The sequence below is a fragment of the Pyrus communis genome, chromosome 3 (genome assembly GCF_041283825.1).
Source record: "Pyrus communis isolate YQ-2024b chromosome 3, ASM4128382v1, whole genome shotgun sequence".
Lineage (NCBI taxonomy): Eukaryota > Viridiplantae > Streptophyta > Magnoliopsida > Rosales > Rosaceae > Pyrus > Pyrus communis.
The window spans coordinates 9,191,129-9,216,491 of NC_142567.1; the positions used below are offsets into that span (position 1 = coordinate 9,191,129).

The following is a 25,363-nucleotide window of genomic DNA, read 5'->3' on the forward strand; positions in this document are numbered from 1 at the left end:
TCAACAAGACGCTGTGCAACCTCCTGAAAAAGGTAATCGGCCGAACAAAGAGAGATTGGCATGAAAGAATAAGTGAAGCACTTTGGGCATATAGGACTACACATAGGACTCCTACCCAAGCTACACCTTATTCTCTCGTATATGGCATAGAAGCTGTTCTACCGCTCGAAAGTCAAATTCCCTCACTAAGGATGGCTATACAAGAAGGCTTGACTGATGAAGAAAATGCAAAGTTGCGCCTTCAAGAGTTGGAAGCGCTGGATGAGAGAAGGCTCGAAGCTCAACAACACTTGGAATGCTACCAAGCACGGTTATCCAAGGCATTCAACAAGAAAGTCCGCCCAAGGTCTTTCCAAGCCGGAGATCTCGTGCTGGCATTGCGTAGGCCTATCATTACAACTCATAAGACAAAAAGCAAGTTCACATCAAAGTGGGATGGACCCTACGTAATACAAGAGATCTACACCAATGGCGCCTACTTAATCATGGCAGAAGACGGGTTAAAGATCGGCCCCATCAACGGCAGATTTTTGAAGCGCTACTACCCCTAAAGCAAACGCACCACGCTCCTGGACCGCAAGAGCATAAACTGTGTACGGCAAAATCATCATCAAAACCATCACTCATTTGAACTACGTTATGACTTGATCCCTTCTTTGGAAGAGTACGTAGGCAACTTGAAACTTCAAAACTTCAAGTACAGTCACATCAAAATAAATAAATAAATGTTTCATTACAGAAAGTCATTTTTATTACATCATCAAAAAAAAAAAAAAAAAAAAAAAAGATGGAGCTTTCACAAAGGTTGTTCACGTGAAGCCCCACTACGTGGCAAAACTCTAGAAGCGGAAGGCATCGGAGCAGAAGGCATCGGAGCGGGAGGCATTGAAGATAGAGCATTCGAGGCCTCAATACTGGGTGGAACGCTAGATGACCCAGGAAAAAGGTGCCTCTGGAGATAAGTTGCAAGCCTTTGACGGTCACTTTGAATTCGACCTTCAGATTCTTGCAGCTCATCAAGCTTCCTCTTCATGCCCGTCGAATAGTTATTTGCAAGCACATGCAAACTTCTATTCTCGTACTTAAGCTGTTTGATTTCTTGCTTAAGATTTTCCACCTCTGCCATCAATGATTCCACTTGACGGGATCGAGCAAGCAGGCGTTGGCCCATGTTGGACACAGAGCCTGCACACTGAACACTGAGAGCGAGGGACTCTTGAACGGCCAACTCATCGGACCGTCCTGAAAGCAGCCTACTATCTTTGGGAGTAAGGAGGTTCCTAGCTACTATCGTAGCTGTTGTTGCATCCGTCATCACAGAGTCTTCACCTGTAAGAGGGCCATTAGAAGATAAAAAAGACGGGCACCATACCTTACCCTGACGCGGCGCACTGCTGAGACTCAAATCTAAGCAAATGTTAGATGGGTTGGCCATTTTTCAAAGGTGTTAAAAGAGAAGGGTCGGATGGAGAAAAATCTCAAGGGGCTGTTAAAACAAAATACACCGGAGATGATTTTCAGGAATGAGCAACCTTCAAGATGTGGATGTTGGAGGTAATCGATACCTCTATAAAGAGGAGAGGCGACACGACCACCGATTCAAAAATGGAAGAGACACCACTCTTCAAAATCTCAAAAGCCAGATAAAAGGCGTAAGTTAGGCGACGCTTTCTTGGCTTTTCAGAAAACGCGTTCAACTTTGTCAAAAGATCTCTGACAAAGCCGCATCCGCACTACTGTTTGCCATTCAGAAATCAAAGAGGCGCTTGCTCAAAAATCGAAGAAGCATTTGTTCAGAAATCGAAGAGACGCTTGCTCAAAAATCGAAGAAGCGTTTGTTCAGAAATCAAAGAGGTAACACCCTCCGAACCTCAAAAGCTGGGCCGCTTATTCAAGGATCGAAGAGTCATCACTCTCTGAATTTCAAAAGCTGGGCTCTTCCAGATTTGTCATCACCCTTCATATGCAACCCCAGCTTTGCAGAAATCACGGGCAACTTTGTCAAAGATTTCTGACAAAGTTGAGAACGTGTGAATCTTACTGTTCAATTACCCAACAGTTGTCGACAATGGTAAAGGAACAGTACCACCACTTGCTATTGGGAAATCCCTATATATGTCAACCTTCATCTTTTATGGCAAGGCAGACCTGCAAAAAAAAAAAAAAAAAAGCCCAACTTTTCCTCACCTCTGAGGGCGCACTCCCAGCAAAGCCTCTCGAAATACTCAATTTTTTCTTCTTCCCCAAAGAAGATACCAAATGCCTGGAGTACAGATGAGGCAGGAGGAAACGGTAAATCGAAGCATGTGGAGACAAGCACAACAAATATATGTGCTGATTCATTCGCTGCTTCTTCGAAAGCAAAGGTATCTCATATCATGCTTTTTCCCTGTCTTTTCCTTTGCCCTTGTTCTCACCTGCCAAGACAAGGACAGAGAAAGCAATATGTCGGAACCTCCACTCAAACTTGCGCTGCCACCAAGAAGTGAGGGTCCATTCAAATGCAAGGTTTGCATTCAACTCCTGCATTAGAGGACAAATACTACAAGAGAAGATGCCACACCTGCATAAGGAAATACCACTTCTGCAAAGGGAGCAAGTAAGGCAAGTAAAAATGATACATCGAAGCATGTGGAGACAAGCACAACAAATATATGTGCTGATTCATTCGCTGCTTCTTCAAAAGCAAAGGTATCTCATATCATGCCTTCTCCATGTCCTTTCCTTTGTCCTTGTTCTTACTCGCATGGCAAAGTGAAAGAAGCAATCAGCCGGCACTTGGAGTCAGTCTTCCGATCTGGAACCAACTGCCTGGAATCTATTCCCTGGTTGCTTACCTAGCGTTGCTCTCAAGTAGTCATCTTCAACGGTTGATACACTTCCAGAGAATGGACCACTTCTGCAAAGGGGAGCAAGTAAGGCAAGTGAAAATGATACATTAAAGCATGTGGAGACAAGCAACAACTGCATATGCTGAGCTATCCTCTAACCCTCTTCAATACGAATTGGAGAGATTGAACAAAGAAACAGAAAAAATGAGTAAAGCTCAGACCTTCGGGGGAGACCAAAAGAATCCTGCTGCCCAGTTCAAGAGTAGCACAAAGGAAAATCAACGATTGGAGGAAACCAGAAAATCTTCCAGTCGAACTCAAGATCAAGCCTCAATGGTCCTTGAAGAAATTTCCAGCCCAGTTCAAGACTAAGCCTGTGGAAAATCAACGATTGGAGGAAACTAGAAAATTTTCCAGTCGAACTCAAGATCAAGCCTCAATGGTCCTTGAAGAAATTTCCAGCCCAGTTCAAGAGTAGCACAAAGGAAAATCAACGATTGGAGGAAACCAGAAAATCTTCCAGTCGAACTCAAGATCAAGCCTCGATGGCCCTTGAAGAAATTTCCAGCCCAGTTTAAGACTAAGCCTGTGGAAAATCAACGATTGGAGGAAACCAGAAAATCTTCCAGTCGAACTCAAGATCAAGCCTCGATGGCCCTTGAAGAAATTTCCAGCCCAATTCAAGATCAAGCCTCGACGGACCTTGGGTTGACATCTACACTAAGGGACTTCAAAACGCATCTTCTACACGTGACAAGCACATGTCTACGACGCGCCTTGAAGTGTGGACATTTGTAGACATCGAAATTTCAGTAAAACAAATGTTCACCAACGCATTAAAGTTTTGACGTGTCAAGGCAGACATGGCATACGCCACGTGTTGTACAAATTGTACACATGGCGTGTGACTCAACAAAATAGGAAGAAATACCCTTGAAGGATTAAACAAGTTTTTCTTCTCATTTTGGGCAATGACAAGGCAAGTACATTTCAATCCATTGAGGATCAAAACAGGTTTTTCTTCTCATGTTGGGCAATGACAAGGCAAGCACACTCCAATCCATTACGGATCAAAGCAAGTTTTTCTCATTTGGGCAATGACAAAGCATACACATTTCAAGTTTAAAATGGTGTTAAGTGGGAAATTAGGCCATAAGTTAGACCACTTCAAGTTTAAAATGGTATTAAGTGGGAAATTAGGCCATAAGTTACACCACTTCAATTTCAATATTGCATTAAGTGGGAAAATTAGGCAATGGTGCTTGGAAAGGAAAAAAATATTTTGTGGTGGTGATTCATTCTCAAAGCCTATAAATAGGCTTCTCCATCAAGGTATCAAGCATCAACCAATTCACAAATACATTTCTCTACTCCCAAATTGGAAGAGAATTCCCCAAATCCTTGAAGCTTTGAAACTCCAAAGCTTCCAACCATCCAAATTCCCAAGAAAAGCCAACACACACCAAAACCAATTCACAAATACATTTCTCTACACACCAAAACCTTGAAGCCTTAAAGTTCTAAAGCTCTCAAGAAAATCCCGAAGGATCAAGAAAGCACTCTTCGTTTCTTCGTCAAATCAACCTTCAAGATCAAGCCCCAACGGCCCTTGAAGAACTTCCACCAACTCAAGATCAAGCCCCGACGGCCCTTGAAGAAAGTGTTCATTGTTCATCAACTGTTCATCCTAAGATCAAGCCCCAACGGCCCTTGAAGAACTTCCACCAACTCAAGATCAAGCCCCGACGACCCTTGAAGAAAGTGTTCATTGTTCATCAACTGTTCATCCTAAGATCAAGCCCCAACGGCCCTTTGGATCAACAACCTCAACAAATCCACACATCCAATCGTTCTTCAAGATTAAGCCCAAAAGCCATTGAAGATCCGCTCATCCATCAACCTTCAAGATCAAGCCCAAAAGCCCCTTGAAGAAATCCACACAACCATTATTCAAGATCAAGCCCCGACGGCCCTTGAAGAAAGTGTTTATCCGTTCATCCTAAGCATAAGCCCCGACGGCCCCTTGGATCAACAGCACAAACAAATCCACACATCCAATCGTTTTTCAAGACTAAGCCCAAAAGCCCTTGAAGATTTGCTCATCCATCAACCTTCAAGATCAAGCCCAAAAGCCCTTGAAGAAATCCATACACCCATTCTTCAAGATCAAGCCCAACGCCCCTTGAAGATCCGTTCATCAACTGTTCATCCTTAGATCAAGCCCCGACGGCCCTTTGGATCAACAACTCATCCACAAACCTACACCCTACGAAGATAGAATCAGAGGACCAAATTAGAGAGAGATCGTAACCCCAAAATCATAAACACAAAAATATTATTTTGTACACGTTATTCTTGTGTTCTTGTTTCAAGGAATCTTTTGTGTTCACAAATTTGGCACGCCCAGTGGTAGTCGTCGTCCTTATCGATTTCATGAAGAAGGATTTGAGTGCATTTGAATGATAAATGTGGTTGGGTGAGTTGGTATCTTGTGGGCAAATTCGTGAAGAAGGATTTGAGTGCAGTTGAACTAGTTGATGGAATGTCTAAGAGACATAATTACAACTGGAATTCTCATAGCTGCTCATATGCTGTTTGGAATACTCATATGAGATGTGGAATGCTCAAACTTATGCATCATTTGGTGTTGCAAATTCAAGACCGTGATTGGCACCCCATTGGTGCTACAAAGTCAATTAAAGTAGAATTTGGAACAAATCATAGAGGCTTTGGACGGGTTGGGACTGGTTCGAATATTACTATATAGAGCTATTTCTAGTACTTATGCATGCTTGTACGATTATGGATACTCCCAAGGAAAGATTTGTCTGGTCTTTGATATCTTCTGTTGGTATCTTTTATCTCGGTTCTGGTGCGACTATCGTTCATGGAGTTCAAAACTTGTGGACTTCACAGCCTCTTCCAACTATTCAATATGCACCTCTTGTGATTGGTGGCTCATTTATTATTGAAGGTGTCTTTCTTCTTGTTCCATACAAGATGTCAAGAAAGTTGCAGCTGCTGAGGGCATAAAGTTGAGAGACTTGATATGACGCGGACATGATCCCACATCTGGTGCAGTCTTGGTGGAGGATGGCGCAGCTGTAACTGGTCTTGCGATTGCTGCGGCATCATTGATTGCAGTGAATAAAACAGGAAATGCACTTTATGATCTCATAGGATCGATTGTAGTTGGCAGCCTACTTGGAATGGTGGCTATTTTTCTGATCCAAGGGAATCGACATGCTTTGATTGGCAGGGCAATGAATGACATTATATGAAGCAGGTTCTCCAGTTTTTGAAAAATGACCCAGTTGTGGATTCTTTTGATGTCGCTGAAAATCTTGCACTTCAGCCTAGGTACATGTTATCTGGTGGTCAGAAGAGCAGAGTTGCATTTGCCAAGATAGCTTCCAAGAAACCGCACAAAATATTGCTGGTTGAGCCCTCCAATCATTGGGATTTGGATGCTTTGGAGGCACTGACTCAAGGTCTTGTTCTTTTCCAAGGAGGCATTCTCGTGGTTAGTCATGGTGAGCATCTGGTCTCTGGAAGTATGGATGTGCTATGGTTGGTATCAGAAGGTAGGATGTAACCATTCCACGGCAGTTTAGAGGACTACAAGAAGATACTGCAGTCCTCGTGGGAAAAAAGTTACCAGCAATTCATCCATCACTCAGATTTTGGAAACATAGCAATTGAATTGAAAACATGTCCTATCACAAGTGTGTTGCTGCAAGTTCTTATGCTTCTTAATTGGTGGTCTTATGTTTCTTCCTTATCTCCCAAAGTTGAGCCTTCCACCACCTTGCTACTGAGCAGAGAGGAAGGTCTAGTGCAGAAAGTCTCCCCACAAGCAGTATTGACTCGGCAAAATTCTCACATTCCTTCCAAGAACAACAAATTCACACTTCGGTTGCAAGACTCCTTAGTTGAATTTCACTGCAAACGGTTCCAGATTTCAAGTTCTAATCCTAACCTTGAGGACAAGGTTGTTCTTCAAGGGAAGGGCAATATTATGAACTTAGGATTGTGATTATCTTAATCACAAATTAAGAGTCAAGTTAGTTGTAATTGAGGGTTTTACTTGTTATTAGGGGAATTTGTTAGAAGTGCCAGCTAGCAGTAGTCACACTTCGTGTATAAGAGCACTTGCCTTTGGTTTGTAAGCATATCAGAATTTACAAAAGAAATACAAAAACACAAAAACAATTCAGGAGCTCTGCTCTCTCTCTTCCTTCCCTCTTTCTCTCTAGCCTCTATGTTACTTGCAGGTTGATTGAGGGCTTAGAGATTTGGATCTTATCACACCATCGTCCTCATCGATTTCATCACCATTATCCTCATCGATTTCATTGCCATTCTCCTCATCGATCTCGTCGTCCTCATCTTTTTCCAACTGGGTAATTGTTTTTTTTTTTCTGTAATTTTTTTAACAATTTTTTCTTTTCTGTATTTGATCCCGCAGGAAACTCAGTGTCTTCTCGGTGAACCTGGTGAGTGATTCACTCTTTTTCCCACCAAATTTGGAGATATAATTTGAAATGGTAAGTGCTTTACTTTCTTCGCACTAAATATTTGGAGCTTGAATTTGAAATTATGCTTAAAATTTGTTTGATAGTTGTTTTTAGGCTTTAGATGTAATATAAATATGCTAATTTTGTCGGGGTTTTATCTTTATAGGCTTTTATGCAGTTTACTTTTTACTTTAGACTCTGAATTGTGTTTTCAGCACCGGGGATTAGTGCTTCACCATCAGAAGACAGTATGCAAGATTTGCGGTTTTGTGGTTGATCTATGGGAGGAAGGATTTACAACCGCTCGTAAAGAAGAAGAACAGGTATTAGGAATTGTTTTTTGTTTCAAAGCAAAAAAAGTACTGTGGTACAACCAACTTATTGTTTTGTGCAGAACAAAGAAGAACTGACGTCAAGCTTCTCCTTGGGAGTTCTCAGGTATTGTCATCATTGGACAATATCTAAGGAAGTGCATATGTTGTTACTTGGTAATTTGTACTGCTATAAAATGTGATAGAAAATACATCATATGCTCAAAATCAATCCATCAAACACAATGAATTTCGATAAATAACAATACAAAGTTACAAACTAAAAAATTATACCAATACAATTTATCCAATAATATTCTGGAGGAAAAGAAATGAAATGCAAACGCTGAACTGAAGTTGTGTTTCTTTAGCCATGCAACATTTCCGTGTAGGCACATGTAAACAACATGGCCCTGCAATATATATTTTCAATCTTTAGTGGAACTTTTCTTATAACTAACTCTATTTGCTTCCAGGGGTTGTACTTGCAGACTGTTTGCTACTTAAGTCTTAAATGCTCTTAATTACGCAACATGATTAAAAAGTAGATGTGGTTTAATGATTTAGTATGAAGTCATGTCAAGGGAATGGGTTCTTAAGAAACTGCAGTAAGTTAAATGCAATTTGATTAAGAATGAAAATGCATTGACGCTTGTCTTCTAGAGAGAGAAAAAAAATCATCATAGGATGTATTTGCAAGTAAACAAAGGACAATTATGGGTGTATAAGTGGAAAATTAAATCATGTTATGGTTCTTTATCATGCATTAGTTGGCATAACATGATTAAACTAATTGGATAACTATGTGGAGCTTAGGAGATCTGACAGTGGCTTGACTCGTTGTAGGAATGATACAGTGGTAAGTTGCTCCATCATGCAGATGATATTCTTGCAAAGGCAGCTAACATTCTGAAGAAATATCAAGAAAACAAGCAAACTTCAATTCTATTGGCGGCTACAATTGGTGGAATATATTGGTGGTACCAGACGATAGCACACCCTGCTGAACTTACAGCTGGATACTACAACACTGCTGTTAGAGATGGTTATGATCTTGTTGCTTCACTTTTGCCTTGTCATGGAGCTGCTTTGCGTGTTCCGTAAGATTCTAAGTTTTAAGGTTCTGACTGGAATTTTGTTCATTGGCCAACCTGATAATTAGGGTTTTTTAGACATCCGCTTGATTTCAAATGTATATATTCTACCAAGTTCACGTACTAAATATCTCATTGCAGCTGCTCAGAAATGATGGATTCTAATAACCCGGCATCCTATCTTTGTAGCCCAGAAGGATTACTCCAACAGGTACGGCCTGTTGATAAATAATGCTTCCTTAGGTTATTGCAGCTGTGCTTGGCACGGCAGGTCGTGCAGGGTCTCTAGGTTTAACATGAGCTTGGAACGTGCCAATATGTGCTTTTTTAGTATTACAAATATTGGGTATTATTAATCATATTTTTAGGTTTCTTTTAGTATTTTATAATTCATTCTGAGTTAAATCTTTAGTGTTAATTGGGTTGTCTTGCCCAGATAATAAAGAAGAAACATATGACAAGTTCATCAATAATCATTTTCTGTTTTATTGAAATTTGAATTGGCATGGTCTGTCCATTTACACCGCTGGGTGGTGGTAGTGGTGGCGTGCTGCTATCTATAATTCTATCAGTCAATTAGTTTCTTCTATAAAATGTGTGGCCTTATGCTTTGTTTATTGGATATTTATAAATTATACAATTCCAATGTTGTCTAACATGATTCGATTTGCCCTAGATATGGAGTGTTTGAAAGAAAAGGGTACGTTTGATCGGGACAAATACCAATGAACGATTTGACAGGGTAAATTCATCCTTTGGTCAAGAACAAAAGAAAATTTCAGCTACCATTTATTTCTACTAGACATAGGATATTGCAAATGTCTAGTAACTAGAAACACATGGCTTCTGATAGCGTTTAATAGTTAACACTTTTTCTTTTGCCCATTCTGTACTGTGTATTCACGCTTTTGCTTTTCTCTTGCAGGTTGGTTTATGCCAAATACATGCTATATGAAAGCAATTTTAGGGGTAACAAATGCTTAATTTTCTTTTGCTCTCTTTTATGAATTTCATTTGGATGGGAATGGTTAGGTGATGTTACTTGTTACACCAGAAAAGGTCTGGTTTTGGTATAAAAGCTTAACTGCAAAAACATATTTGAAAGGTTTCGTTAAGCTACTAAGAAAGTTCGGGAGGGGTCAAACTCAGGTTGAGGCTCTCGCATGCTAAAAACACAAGGGTGTTAGGTTTTACATGATATGTATGAGTTGTTGATGGCTGCATACAAATTGAGAATATAGCTTATCTTTGTATCCGATGAGGGAGTGGTTGTCAATTTTTTGTGGTTACTAAGAAGTAAATGAGAGAAGGAAATCGATCAAATTTCAAATTTTACACTTTGATTGTTCTTTTAAGAAAACAAAGAAGTAGGTTTTAGCTACTCTAAAAGAATGTCATGTTTTTGCTAATATGTTTTGTTTCTTGCCTTCTGCAGATTGCTATCTAGATGTGGAGAGGAAATAACGTAACAAGGCCATTTTGAGTGGCTGGAGAAGCTGCATTGGCACCCCTGATTGACAAGGGTTTAAAAAGATCCAAAAATATTTCAACTTTCCCAGTCTTGTTAATGCATTTGCGCTGCTTGTCTCTGTCGTGGCTGCACCATGTTGGCCAGTTGCTGGCTTGCTTATCCTCTCAAGATGGGGGAAATGAATGGTAAACATTGCGTGCTAACTGTTTCTCGGTGTGATTCATTCTCGTAATTTCCAGTTTCCTAGGTTTTTATGTTGTCCCATGGAGCTGCTACTTATGACTACCATCATCAGTCTGCTAAACCGAGATTAGGAATCTATTAGACAGTCTTACTTTTGTAAGTTGGCGATTATATGCACAAGTAAGACCTGAGGAAATCGTGGATTTGTTTGAATACAATGTAGCGTCCCAGCGTTGAAAACTAGTAGTGTTTCGCTCATGGAAATGTACCTTGGAATGAATAAGTGTGTAATACTTAATTTTTGTTCCAACTGTCTTTACTTTCCAATTGTATTTTGGTGTCATTCCATTTTAACCTTAATTCCATTCAAACTAGCTAATAATGAAGACATCGAAGAACCTAACGTAAAACATCTGTACAAGCAAAACACAGCTTAGCAACGCCAAAAAAATCATCTACGAGAGTTGATCCAATCCAGACAGGGCGCATGGTTATTGAAGACAAAACTGCCGAGATCCATATTAAAACTCCAATTTGGCAACTGATGAGCAGTACAATTCTGCTCCCTGAAAACATACTTCAGCTCAGCTCACATCTAACCAATTAACTCATCGATTTTTTGCATCTGCACACAATTGTATCAAGTATCAAGAGGATAATAGTTATCAACCAGATTTTGTTAGAACAAAGTGACAGCAAACAGCTCTGTCAATAAAATCTCCTTGTCCCAAATTGACAAATAAAAAATACATACAAAGATCATTTTGGGTGATAATATCCACACACTTCTTTTTACCTTTCACACACCTTTATTATTTACCGGCTGTCAATCAGTTGAAACAGTCAAATGGCATAAATTAATAAGTAATATATGAAAAGTAAAAATAAGTGTATGAAGGGGCACAAAACTAAATAGATACCTAAAAATACCACAACACAGTCAGTCAGTACATTTCAGTTGCAAATGAAAATTACATACACTAGGATTTGCTCTCTCTATCGCTGAGAGATTCTCTGTGAGCGATGGCAATGGCGGACAATGGCAGTCGTCTGCAAATGCACAACAGCGAGGAGGAGCTTCTTCTGCTTCAGAGAAGTCAGTTTCGACGACAAGCCCGACCGCCGAAACCTCCTCCGAAACGTTTCGACCCTTCCTGTCTTTAAAAAAGGCCTCTTCACTCGCTGCAGCCCATCCCCTGCCGGAAACAGTATTATAAGGTTTATCTCACACAATTACGGTTTTTTTCCGTTTTCTTGTGAGTTGCACGGTCTGTTTGGTTCACGAGAAAACGTAGGAAAATTTATAAAAATTTTGAGCTTCTGTAGAGTTTACTGAAGTGAATACTTGACTAGGTTTGTTGGGTTGCTGATAAATTCAAAACAATGAAATTTAGACGCGAATGCTTTTAATCGATTTGACGAGAAGTTTTTGAGCTAGTTTATTGCTTTTGAATGTTCAAATTGGATCGTATAAACGTGTCTGTGTGATAATTAGATGATTTGTTGCTTGCAGCATGGATACACGAGAGAATTCGAGGTCCTCGATATTGCCATCTTCCCGAGATATATGTGATGATGCCTGTCGATGCCTTCTGCAGTGATGGTACGGGGCATCCAAGGATTAGGAAGTAAGTTTTATTATGAGTCTATGACTTTTTGTTGCTGAGGCTATGATGCATTTTCATTCTTAATTTAATTGTTACACACTTTTAAATGACGGAGTATGGTTAGCAACAAGGTTGCAGCTAACTATTTTGGTCTCTTCCCAATTCAAGTTTTATAAATGTACGTTTCAAAATGTTTCTAAATTTATTTTTTTAATTTAGTTTCCTTTCAAGTGAGACAGAAACTCCTTATATGTTGCTGGATTCACTGTTGTTTCAGAATCAAGGCCTTAACTGTAGCTCTAAAAGCCCTCAAGTTGGCACGTGTCCACCGAATTGCAGTTGAGGTTTGGTGGGGAATCATTGAGCATTTCTCTCCTCTTGCATATGATTGGTCTCTATATGAAGAGCTTTTCAAACTGATATCTGACACAGGTTAGATTTGAAGTTGCATGTTGCCTTGTCTTTTCACTCAAATGTTAACTCTTCTAGCAGAAAAGGGGGTGTAACTCTTCCACTTTGGATCATAGAGGTTTGTCTTCTTTGATATATTGAAATCCCATTTGAAGTTATTAGTCTGGTACAATGCACATGGCTGTATTGGAACACTTAATTTAGCCGGTCATACTTTAATAAACATAACCCATTTGGATGACTAGAGATAATATCAATGTTTCTTCAGTTTCGTGCTCTGCAACGTGCTATGGTACTGTGTTCCCTAGTGGCATACTTGATTTTAGCTTTGATATGCTTAAAAAGTTTATCAATGCAAAGGGATGTGAAAGAAAAACTATATTTTGGCCGTCATTACTCACCTATCAGTTTGAATCTTGAATCTAGATAAAGAAGTTGACCTCTTCTTTTTTTCCTCCCAGATTGGTGATCAGAATAAACATATATATTATTGGGACCAAAATGGATTTTCCAATGATGATTATCTTACGGTGGGAGTTGACCATGTTCCTCTCTTTTGCGGATGGACTGCCCTCCAATGTTATGAAGATTTCATGTCAAGTTTTGCTAAGAAATTTGAATTCTTAATCGGAACTGTAATAGAAGAAATTAGTGTTGGTCTTGGTCCTTCTGGTGAACTTAAGTATGTTATAGTTACACTAGAACTACGAGTAGGAAGCCAGTCCAATGATTTCTTATGCAACATTGTTACATTGCTCACACAGATATCCTGCACATCCTTTTGGTGATGGTAGATGGAAATTTCCTGTAATTGGTGAATTCCAGTGCTATGACAAGTACATGTATGTTAAAAATCTTTCATTCCTCTGACGGAAATTTGGTTGCTATTGAATTTTTACTATTTACAACCTTGTTCCTTTTAGGATGGGTGACCTAAAGATGGCTGCACGCACGGAAGGAAAACCTCAGCGGGAAGAGAAGGGACCACAAAAGGCTGGCTATTACAACAGTCTCCCATCTGAAGTTCCTTTCTTTGGAGAGGGAGAGGAAAGCTTTCTTTCTGATTATGGGTGTTTTTTCCTTGTATGAAACTGATGAAAGCGGCTTGCTTAATTATTTCCCATGAAAAATTTCTGCATAGCTAAAGCCTAGTGTAACTTGCATGACATATTGCTTTTATCATTCTGTTCATGCACATTTCATCCTCGAACTACCACTTAAAATAAACTGCAAATGCTGAATTGAAGTTGTGTTTCTTTAGCCATGCAACATTTCTGTGTAGGTGCATGTAAACAGCATGGGCCTGCAATATAATTTTCAATCTTTACTGGAACTTTTCTTATAACTATCTCTATTTGCTTCTAGGGGTTGTACTTGCAGTGTTTGCTACTTAAGTCTTAACTACTCTTACGCAACATGATTAAAAAGTAGATATGTTTTAATGATATAATATGAAGTCATGACAAGGGAATGGGTTTTTAAGAAACTGCACTAAGTTAATACAATTTGATTAAGAATGAAAATGCATTGATGCTTGTCTTCTAGAGAGAGAAAAAAAAAATCATCATAGGATGTACTGGTTAGTAACCTAAGGACAATTATGGAGTATGAGTGGAAAATTGAATTATATTATGGTTCTTTGTCATGCAATACTTGGCATAACATGATTAAACTTATTGGAAAACACTGTGGAGCTTTGGAAATCTGACAGTGGCTTGACTCGTTGTAGGAATGGTACAGTGGTAGGTTGCTTCATCATGCAGATGATATTCTTGCAAAGCAGCTAACATTTTGAAGAAATATCAAGAAAACAAGCAAACCTCAATTATATTGGCGGCTAAATTTGGTGGAATATATTGGTGGTATCAGGTGATAGCACACCCTGCTGAACTTACAGCAGGATACTACAACACTGCTGTTAGAGATGGTTACGATCCTATTGCTTCACTTTTGTCTCATCATGGAGCTGCTTTGCATGTTCATTAAGATTCTAAGTTTTAAGGTTCTGACTGGAATTTTGCTCATTGTCCAACTTGATAATTAGGGTTTCTTAGACATCCGCTTGATTTCAAATTTATCTTTTCTACCAAGTTCACATAATAAATATCTTATTGCAGCTGCTGAGAAATGATGGATGGTGATAACCCAACATCCTGTCTTTGTAGCCCAGAAGGATTACTCCAATAGGTACGAGGCCTGTTGATAAATAATGCTTCCTTAGGTTGTTGCTTTGTTGGCACTTATTTTGGACTTACTTTAGATATTTTTTTGTAAATTCAAGCTTTTAAGTTAGGTAGGACTAGCCCATGTAGCTGTGCTTGGCACAGCAGGTATTGCAGGGTATCTGTGTTCAACATGGGCTTGGAACGGGCCAATATGAGCTTTTTTAGTATTACAGATATTGGGTATTATTGATCAATTTTTTAGGTTTCTTTTAGTATTTTATAATTCATTGTGAGGTAAATCTTTAGTATTTTATAATTCATTGTGAGATAATAAACAAGAAACATATGACGAGTTCATCAATAATCATTTTCTGTTTTATTGAAATTTGGAATACGATTTTGATATTAATAGAAAACAAATATAGAATTGCATCACTATACCGTATATCTGTATCGTACTACTTTGGATTGGCAGGGTCTGTCCATTTACACTGCTGGGTGGTGGTAGTGGTGGCTTGCTGATGGCTTTCTTCTATAAAATGTCTGGCCTTATGCTTTGTTTATTGTATATTTAAAAATTATACAATTCCAATGTAATCTAACATGATTCGATTTGCACCAGATATGGAGTGTTTCAAAGAAAATGGTACATTTGATCGGGAGAAATACCGATGAACGATTTGTCAGGGTAAATTCATCCTTTGCTCAATAACAAAGCAAATTTCAGGTACCATTTATTTCTGTTTCACATATATTGGACATTGCAAATGTCATATAACTAGAAACACATGGCTTCTGATAGCGTTTAATAGTTACCACTTTTTCTTTTGCCCATTATGTCCTGCGTATTCACGTGTTTGCTTTTCTCCTGTAGTTTGGTTTATGGAAAATACATGCTAACTGTTACCATTCCCAGGCCGAAGCAGTAAGATCATTTACGTATCTCAAAATGAATGATAAGATCTTTAGGGCTGAAAATTGGAGTAACTTCGTTGTCCAACTTACCAATAAGTTTATTGAACTACCTAGAGGAGCAGCCTCGCTGCCCTATAATTTTTTGTCACGGGCATGTGTAGAAGTTTGTAACTTCTTGATATTTTGACTGAAATAACCTTGTGTTCCCATGACAGGCGTTCTTGAGCTGGACGTGTAAATTTTTTGAAATGGATTTGGTTGGCTGTAGAAATTGAATGCTTTACTACCAAATATGGGAAGAATAATTTGAATTGCAATTTTGGTACTATTGGCCTCATTGCATTGACAAATCCAGCTACGACATTTTAATTTGAGGAATATCGTCATATTCTCATATCCGTCACTATGAGAAGATAATGTAGTCTTTGCAGATTCAAAACAACAATAAGAAAATGGATCCCAAAATATAGAGAACAAAAAGAACTAATTCATTCCTCCAGAGTCCTTCAAATACTTGGTCTTGATTTTGGTGAGTGTGATTGCGGCATCTTTCATGTTAATCCTCTCTCTCGGCAATGCTGCAGAGCAAGCTAAAGCTAATCTCATAACGGATGATAAGCAATCCCTTCTGCTCACGAAATCACCATCTTCCTCCGCCCCTAGTATATCGGCATCCACAACTTCACCTATTGCAGCATCTGGAAATAATGAATCCGCAATCCATTGCTTTAAATCCAATTCCCCAACAAACATCTCGTCTGTTGGCTTCCTTTTTGTGAATGTCTCCATGAGTACAATACCAAAACTATACACATCCCCTTTTGTTGAAACGCTTCCTTCCATCCCATACTCTGCAAAATTTGTATGTGAATTTAGTTATACATGATAAAAAGAAAATTATAACTCCTAATAAGGCCAACATATACAAAATTGAGGAAATACATCACCTGGAGCCATATATCCAACTGTGGCTAGGGTCATGGTTTCTGTCATCGAATCTCCACTGCCGATGAGTCTTGCAATGCCAAAATCAGCAACATGTGCAACCATATCATCATCTAGTAGTATATTGCTTGGTTTCACATCACAATGAACGATAGGTATCGAGTAACCATGATGAAGATATTCTAGTGCCAATGCAACATCTGTCATTATGTCTAACCTCTGCAGGATAGTCATGGAGCGGGTTGGAGAATACAACCAGTTGTCGAGGCTTCCATTAGGCATCAATTGAAGTATCAGGGCTTTGAAATCAAGTTCATCGCAACAACTTATGATTTTAATAAGATTCCGGTGACGGATATTGCTTAGTATTTCACATTCCTTATCAAAACTCTTGAATGCCCCTTCTAGCTGTAAATTGAAGACCTTGACAGCGATATCTATCCCATCTGAAAGTGTTCCTTTGTATACTGAGCCAAAACCCCCCGTGCCTAGTAAGTTACTCTCATGAAATCCATTTGTTGCCTTTACAAGTTCTAGGTGCGAAACTCTTCTCCAAAGAACTTGATGTAGTGAGGCAGTTTCTCGTACAACTTCGACATTCCTTTTCTTACGTAGTATCAGAATCAATGCAGCGGCCACTAGGAGTATTACTGATGTGACCCCTGAGATGATATATTTAGCTTTCCTCCAATTTGGCTTAACTTTTGTTCTATTTTTGCACAGTGGAACACGGAATCAGGGAGCAACGCAGAGTGCATCGTTTGATACAAATGAATCAGCAAAGAAGTTTCCGAAAGGCCCACCGGTTGGAATTTCTCCTTGGAGTTTGTTGAAAGACAAATTCAGATGCTTGAGATACAAGAGTGCTTCCAATGACTTTGGGATCACTCCGGATAGATTGTTTTTGGACAAATCCAAGAATTCTAGGCTTAGCAAGGTTTTAAATGAACTGGGAATAGGGCCTTCTAAATAATTGTTTGCCAAGGACAAAGTAATCATATTTAGAAGACCCCCAATGCTACCGGGAATGTTTCCGGAGAAATGGTTATTTGATAAATCAATCTCCACCACATCTTCCAACTTTCTGATGTCTTCTGAGAGTGGTCCAACTAGAGAATTGGATGACAAGTCTAGGTACAATATATACTTGAGTTCCCACAAGGAAGATGGGACTTTAGAAGTTAACAAATTGGACCCTAACGACAGACTTCTTAGAGCTACTGCCAAAGTACCCAAGCAGGAAGGAATAGAACCAGAGAGCCGATTACCACGCAAATCTAACTCGGCTAGGTATTTTAGTTGACAGAGTTCATACGAGACATGTCCTCGCAATTCGTTATCATTCAAATACAAAACTTGGAGATTTTGTAGCCCTTGTATTGAAGTTGGAATTGCTCCGCTCAACTGATTGTTTCCTAGGTGTAGGAATATCAAGCTGCTCAAGTTGGCAATATCAACTGGAATGTTGCCCCTGATGTTGGAACGAATTAAATCAAAATATAGGAGTGACGTAGAGAGATTCCTGCGAGAAGCTGGAATCGTGGTGTTTAGTGGATTGTCTCCCAAGTCTAAGTCTTTCAAATTTCTAAGATTAAACAAGCAAGAGAGAGTGCTTGCTGCTTGTGGAGTAGAAGCATCAATCGTCAAATGATTCAAGTACAAGTGAAGAAGCTCGAGGTTTTTCAAGGAACAGAGCGTGCTAGGAAGAAACCCAGTAAATGAGTTTGTGCTCATGTCTAGCACCCTGAGCTTGGAAGCATTGGAGAGGTTAGGGGGTAGTTCGGACACGAGGTTATTTTCGGCTACAATAAGGATTTCTAGGTTTGGAACGTTAAGACCTATGTTTGCTGGGAGGCTACCTGAGAGCTGATTAATAGAAACCTCTATTTTTTTTTATCATGGAGTTGTTGAAGAGTTTGGATGGGATGACACCACTGAGATTATTACTAAACAGGTCTAATATCTCTAACTGTGGAAGATCACTAATTTCATCCGGTATTGTACCTGTCACAATTTTAGCATATTTGCATTAAATTTGAAACTTCAGTTTAACTAAAAACTAAAAACAATAAACGAAATGATTATCAAACGGTCCTAAATTTATTACCTGTTAAATTATTGTCACCAAGAATAATGTCGGTTAAGTAGGTGAAATTGCCAAGACTTTTGGGTATGCTTCCACGAAAATTGTTAGACTCAAATATGACTTCAAGAAGCTCTTTGCATTGCCACAGTTTGAAGGGAATCAGACCATCAAGCTGGTTTTGAGCCAAATTAAATCGTCGAATACTCGAAAGATGCTCACATATATTGTCCGGAAGACTGCCACTCATGTTGTTTCCGGATAGAGTCAAAGTAGTCAAAGAAGATATGTTGAGGACAGGCACAAAAGCCGAGCCTTTTAGGGCATTTTTTTGCAAAAACAACTCCTCCAGCTGACCTAAACTGCCTATCTCGTTTGGAAGTTCTATAAAATCAATCCGTATATATTAAAATCATGTAGACATATAGGAGCAACTTATTAGTAGAAATCTTGTTGTACTGTAGCAAAAGAGGGATAACATTATAAGGATCATGTACTCACTATATAGGACCCCTTTTTTGCTTCCGAATACAAGGGTCTTACACAGTAAATATACGATCCTACGATACTCCTCTCGTCTCATTTTTGCTAAAGTGGAACGAGATCCCTGCTAAGAAGGGTCTTGTATGTATAGATGTAACAAAACCTAAGTCATGTAGTATACCTTCGAACTTGTTGTAGTCAAGGTATATGCTCTTCACCATTGTTAAGTTGCCTATTTCTCTGGGTATGCTACCTGTTAAATATGTGCACGCATGGCAACAAAAATGAAGGAAAAAAGATCCAAAAGAGATGATTGTTATACATCTTATATATAGATGTTAAAATGTAACAAAGATGTTAAAATGTAATGATGAAGTAAGCAATATTAATTTATATTCCTACGTGTTTGGTAATGGTGTTGTACGTACGCACCTGATAGTTGGTTCCTGCTCAGATTAATTGTTTCGAGTGCAGATAAGTTGAAGATAGCAGCCGGTATGAAACCCGAGAAGCCATTACCGTACAATTTGATGGCTTGAGGTTTAGCAAAGGACCCAAACCACGAAGGAATGGTTCCCATAAAGTTGTTGTTTCCAAAGTTAATCGCCTTCAACCCGCGCAAATGAGACAATTCCTGCGGTAGGGGACCATGAAAACTATTATTCTTAAGGCCCAACGCAACGAGAAATGAGAGGTTGCCAAGATGCGGAGGAATAACTCCGGCAAGACCCATGTACGAGAGATTTAAGGCCGTGACTCTGTGGTGGCGAGCACTGCAGGTAACACCAACCCAGTTGCAAATGTTGGAATTGGAGGCAGACGACCAGTTGGCGGTCAAGATGTTTTGAGGGTCACTAGTGATGTAAGCTTTGAGAGCAAGAAGCGCAGACTGATCTGTGCTGAAATTGGTATGAGCTATTGCTAATGCACCTGCAGTTAAGTAATTAGCCATAATCATCATATAGATATAACACAAGTAGTGTATCATCGACAACATTCTCAGCAGTAGGAAACGACTTCTCTCCTTAATTGTAGTAGTTTTCGTCTTTCTGTTTAAATCCGATCGAAAACTAGAACTCATTACTTTCACATAAATAGGGAAACAAACCAAGACTTGCCCGGCTTCTATGTCAAGGTGAGGAGACTTAGACTAGTCGAACGATGACGTGTGATTCGGATTTTTTTTACATATCAAACACACACCATTCATTTTTCGCTGATAGCTTAGCTAGGTGAGGAGGTATAGTCTAAGTCCAACTTTGTTGTCGAAGTGAGGAGACTTAGAGTAGTGGAACGAAGGCTTGTGATTTGGATTTTTTACATATCAAACACACACACCATTCATTTTTTGCTGATAGCTTGAAGGTGACGTACGCCGTAACTAACACCATTCATTTTTTGCGAATAGCTTGATGGTGATATTTGGTAATTGGTGCTGCTAGCCGACGAGTTCTGTCCATTTTGTGGGCACAGCTGGAGATGCCCAAATGTGGAATTTTAGTCTTCAGTTCACCATCAAAACAAACAACACCATAAATTTCAAGATTGATATTTAATGATGACATACATTTTGATTCAAATGCAAATGCAAATGCAGATGCAAATGCGACCAAACACATAACAGTTGCATTCTTCCGGATGAAATGTTTTTGACGACGTTTACATATAATCAAGCTCTAGTTGAACACTCTTCAGATTCGAAAATCATCTAAACTTGGCTAATCAGTTTTTCTGAACAGAACAAAGCAAAGATGATATGCAAACGGTCCAAGAGTTACGGTCTTATGCTTCTCAATTATTAATCACGATCGCATGTACAAATTCATTGCAGCAATACGAAGAAGGGAAGTAACAACCAGAAGTTGAAAACTAGTACAGATATGTACATAGACTATCATGCAGACTTGCCATTGGTGACGCTCTGAATATGCAAAGGCTTCTTATATGACTGCAACAAGAGAGAACATACCACGATTAGAGATGAAGCAGGAATGCACCTGCAAGCCACGGTGGTAAACGAATTCCAGTGAAAGGGAACAAAACTCCAGCCGCCACCGGCATGCTGAGGATATTGTAGCCCAGGGCCTAGACATAATTCAATCGAATTCGAGAAATGGTCTTTCTAGAGAGATCAATGGCAGTAACTACATCTTCCAAGTTGCTCTTCATCAGAACTATAAGCAGCTTCCATAGCTACGTCGGTGCCAGCACCAATGGCCATGCCAACATCTCCTGCAACCATAGCTGGAGAGTCATTAATTCCATCTCCCATCATTGCCACCGCCATTCCTTTCATCCGCATCCAAATCCACTTTAACAAGTCAGAAAACACTATGTAAGATAGATAACTCACATATCAAGTCAGAAACAAACTTAATATAGAAAAATGAGTTTGAAGATTTCTATAAGACATTATTTTACCCTAGATAAGTCATTTGAAATATAATCAATCTGCGTTCAAAACCAGAATAAAATTACTTGTGGAGCTGGGTAATTGTAATCCACTCACACCACCCCTGTAACTATTATATAATCATACCTGTAATTCTTTGATTCTATCATCTTTTCCTAGTGGATCCGTCTCAGCATACACCTTATCAATGCCAACCTCCCTTGCACTGGCTGCCGCTGTAGCCCAGTTATCACCAGTAACCACGATGCTTGTAATGTTTATCGAGTGAAGATAAGAGATGACCTGTGCAGCCTTTGGCTTCACTGGATCAGTTACAGAAAAAGACCCAGCGATCTTTCCATCAATGGAAACCAACACACATGTTCGAGCCAGATTATCAGGTTCTGAAACATGCTAGTCAACCTCAGGACCAACCTGGACATTATTTTCCCACATGAACCTCACCAATCACCATTTACCTACATATTTCTCAAATAGAGACATGTTAGCATGATTGACAAAATAATTTTACAATAGCATAACAACAATGAGTTGTCAACTCCTCCATTGAGTAAAGAGCACAGCATTGACTACTACGGGTTTCCCAACTGTCAGAGTCCCTGTTTCATCAAAAACAACCGTTTTCACTGGCAGGGATCAAACACGTCCATAAACGTCCAGACACCAACAAAGTGTCAAATACTAAGAAACGTATCAACCTTCATGAATTAGGTACCATCTGTTCAGCTTTTAATTTAGGAAAGAACAAAAACCCCAAAAAGGAAGAAACAATTATTAGACATGGACAGGGAGTTCGGGTAAAGAGAACTCTCCTTCAATGAGAGCTGTCATCTACAAGAAATGGGGATTTAAAACTTGGCGAGTACGGCTTGGTGACATGGACAAGGTGCATACAGCAATCAATCGTCCAGAACCAAAGGGTCATACGAGACAGACTCCAACTATGAAATAATAGTTGCATGTTCATTCCCAATATATGCAGGAAGAACATCCTCCATACCCAATGACATAGATTGCATTTAGTTTTATGTCAAGAGCCTAAACGTTGATTGAACCGAGGCAGAGCGTTTTACTGGTCAGGAATGAAGTGCATAACTTCTTATCATACGGAACATTAACATAATGTATGGTGGTAGCATAGGGAATAGTATGAAATGACCAGAACGATATGAGGAGAGCAACTTCATAATGGAGGAGGAGAAAAAAAACTACACTTGCACCCTCAAGACATATAGAGAATGTATCTAATCAGAAATTGTTTTTTCCTAAACCACAACAAACAGGTTTTCAACGTCCTCGGAAGGAAAAGTAGGAACAAGTATAATGAAGCAACTAAACACAACAGCAAAAACAACATGAAAATAAAATGCATGAAAACCAGATCTTAAATTAAAAAAGAAATTTGTTTCCAAGGATAAGGTGGTCTTACCTTATAAGCCTTTTCGAGTACACTAGCAAAAATGCCCGTGTTCCGCTGCGGGGACTTCTAGAAGTATGATCTTGTACCATCTGATTTCTTTTGCTATTCCTAGTTTTTTTTGGCATCATGTGCAAAACCAAATTCATAGCTAGGAAGAAAAAATGAAAACACCTGCATAAATTAAATTTTCCATCACTCCTATAGCATAATTAAATAAATCAAAGCACAATAATCATCTCACAATTACAGAAGCAAGGACTTTCAAATGCCCCAATTATTTAACAACTACTATGCATAATTCTTAAAAAATGAGTATAAAATTAACCTCTTTTGAAAAATGAAGGAAGAAAGATGAAAGCTTAAGCCAAGGAATATAACTATATTGAACTCAATTATTTGACATTAATTACACAAACCCAATTCCATATATATAGCCAGACAGAAGCTTTATCCTAGAGAGAAACCATGCCCAAAAGATTATATAATCTCCAGACTGAGTGTGAATTCAGAGCATGAAAGGGAAGTGAGTTCCTTGGTTCCCACATTGTAGAGACTAAATCTCAAAACTTTGCCAAGCATTACAGGAAACCATGGAAAGAATAAAAATGACCACAAAGATTGCAAAACAATTAACCACAGGTGGTGTTTATATGCCCACTGAGAGAAAAAAGCTTCTGCAAGTGAAAAAACAGGCATGTACCATCTGAAAGAGCCTCTTGTATCCATTCCAATTATACTTATGTCTACCATATCCCTCTACAATTCCCCACCACCAATCAACAATAACTGATTTCAATACCCTTAGCTGCTTTAGTAGACCATCTAGTGACACCTAACTGCCACCAAAATAAAAGACATGATCAAGACCATACAGATTACAGACTAGCTTAAAAACAACTGTTATCTATTAAGAAAAACTTGAACTCCTTGATGTGGCAACCTCTTAATCCAGGATGTAGAGTAGAAAAGCAAAATTATTGACAAACCGAAAAATAAGAATTTAACTTGCATAGTAAACGAATATTAGTAAAGTTACAGAACTCAATGGATTACATATACCAGTAAAAAAGCGAAACATCAGTGTTTGGGAAGTTACCTTATTTGAAATGTCAGGAGCATCTGGTGTACATACAGGTAGGCCTGCCAAACGGGTCGTGTCTATCGTGTTCGTGTCGTTTTCGTGTAACACCTGTTATCTTAACGGGTCGTGTCGTGTCACACCCGTTATCTTAACGGGTCCTTAACAGGTCGTGTCACTTTACCCAACGGGTAAAGTGACCTAACCCGTTATGACCCGTTAAGAAAAAAATATATTTTTTTAAAATTTGCACATACCACACATTGCCACATAAATATTACTTCAAAACATTAAAACATTTCTCGTTCAAGTACTATATCTACACTCGAAAATCCAAGCATATACAAACAATTTTGACGGTTTGGATCGTTGAAATTAGTTTTGGAGAATTCGTAAAACGATAGATTGACTAACACTTAGAGTTTATTTATACTTTCATCAAGTATAACATAAGATTTTGTGGTATCCACTTGTGTAAATATTTTAAATTGAAGATCGAATTCATTCATTGTATTCATATAGGGTCAAGGAGTGTAGTTATAAAAAATCATCAAAATTGGAGTTAAAATAACCGTTAAATCGTGATTTTTCGTTTATAACCGTTGAAAAGCTTTGTCCCGTTACTTGATCTCTGAATGTTTTTTTTTTGTGATTTTTTGCTGATGTGATCTCCAAGCATATACAAACAGTTTTGACGGTTTGGATCGTTGAAATTAGTTTTGGAGAATTCGTAAAACGATAGATTGACTAACACTTAGAGTTTATTTATACTTTTATTAAGTATAACATAAGATTTTGTGGTATCCACTTGTGTAAATATTTTAAATTGAAGATCGAATTCATTCATTGTATTCATATAGGGTCAAGGAGTGTAGTTATAAAAAATCATCAAAATCGGAGTTAAAAGAACCGTTAAATCGTGATTTTTTGTTTATAACCGTTGAAAAGCTTTGTCCCGTTACTTGATCTTTGAATTTTTTTTTTTTTTTGTGATTTTTTGCTGATGTGATCTCCAAGCATATACAAACAATTTTGACGGTTTGGATCGTTGAAATTAGTTTTGGAGAATTCGTAAAACGATAGATTGACTAACACTTAGAGTTTATTTATACTTTCATCAAGTATAACATAAGATTTTGTGGTATCCACTTGTGTAAATATTTTAAATTGAAGATCGAATTCATTCATTGTATTCATATAGGGTCAAGGAGTGTAGTTATAAAAAATCATCAAAATCGGAGTTAAAATAACCGTTAAATCGTGATTTTTCGTTTATAACCGTTGAAAAGCTTTGTCCCGTTACTTGATCTCTGAATGTTTTTTTTTTTTTTGTGATTTTTTGCTGATGTGATCTCCAAGCATATACAAACAGTTTTGACGGTTTGGATCGTTGAAATTAGCTTTGGAGAATTCGTAAAACGATAGATTGACTAACA

At 38.6% G+C, this 25,363-nt stretch overlaps 1 long non-coding RNA gene and 3 pseudogenes across 7 annotated transcripts; 3 read left to right on the top strand and 1 right to left on the bottom strand.

Annotated features, from left to right (window-relative positions):
* The first annotated feature begins 5,246 nt into the window (after positions 1-5,246).
* LOC148697880 (uncharacterized) lies at positions 5,247-10,723 on the top strand. 4 transcript variants are annotated; one of them, XR_015960650.1, is made up of 8 exons: positions 5,247-7,234; positions 7,300-7,378; positions 7,564-7,786; positions 8,506-8,759; positions 8,895-8,964; positions 9,430-9,495; positions 9,679-9,722; positions 10,189-10,720. It is a non-coding gene; the product is annotated as an uncharacterized LOC148697880 (long non-coding RNA). The 4 variants fall into 4 exon arrangements; XR_015960649.1 differs by having other exon boundaries at positions 5,247-7,378; positions 10,189-10,717; XR_015960651.1 differs by lacking the exons at positions 5,247-7,234; positions 7,300-7,378 and having other exon boundaries at positions 7,406-7,786; positions 8,506-8,779; positions 10,189-10,723.
* Positions 10,724-11,430: 707 nt separating this feature from the next.
* LOC137714442 (inactive beta-amylase 4, chloroplastic-like) lies at positions 11,431-12,677 on the top strand (annotated as a pseudogene). The gene is made up of 3 exons (XR_015960645.1): positions 11,431-11,625; positions 11,921-12,035; positions 12,292-12,677. The product of XR_015960645.1 is annotated as an inactive beta-amylase 4, chloroplastic-like (transcript).
* Positions 12,678-12,950: 273 nt separating this feature from the next.
* Positions 12,951-14,836, top strand: LOC137714461 (inactive beta-amylase 4, chloroplastic-like; annotated as a pseudogene). Its single transcript, XR_015960646.1, has 3 exons — positions 12,951-13,267; positions 13,349-13,508; positions 14,155-14,836. The product of XR_015960646.1 is annotated as an inactive beta-amylase 4, chloroplastic-like (transcript).
* A 1,560-nt stretch (positions 14,837-16,396) lies between these two features.
* On the bottom strand, positions 16,397-20,342 carry LOC137714444 (uncharacterized; annotated as a pseudogene). The gene is made up of 4 exons (XR_015960643.1): positions 19,449-20,342; positions 19,198-19,269; positions 18,558-18,917; positions 16,397-18,454 (listed from the first exon to the last, which is right to left on the bottom strand). The product of XR_015960643.1 is annotated as an uncharacterized LOC137714444 (transcript).
* Positions 20,343-25,363: the final 5,021 nt, after the last annotated feature.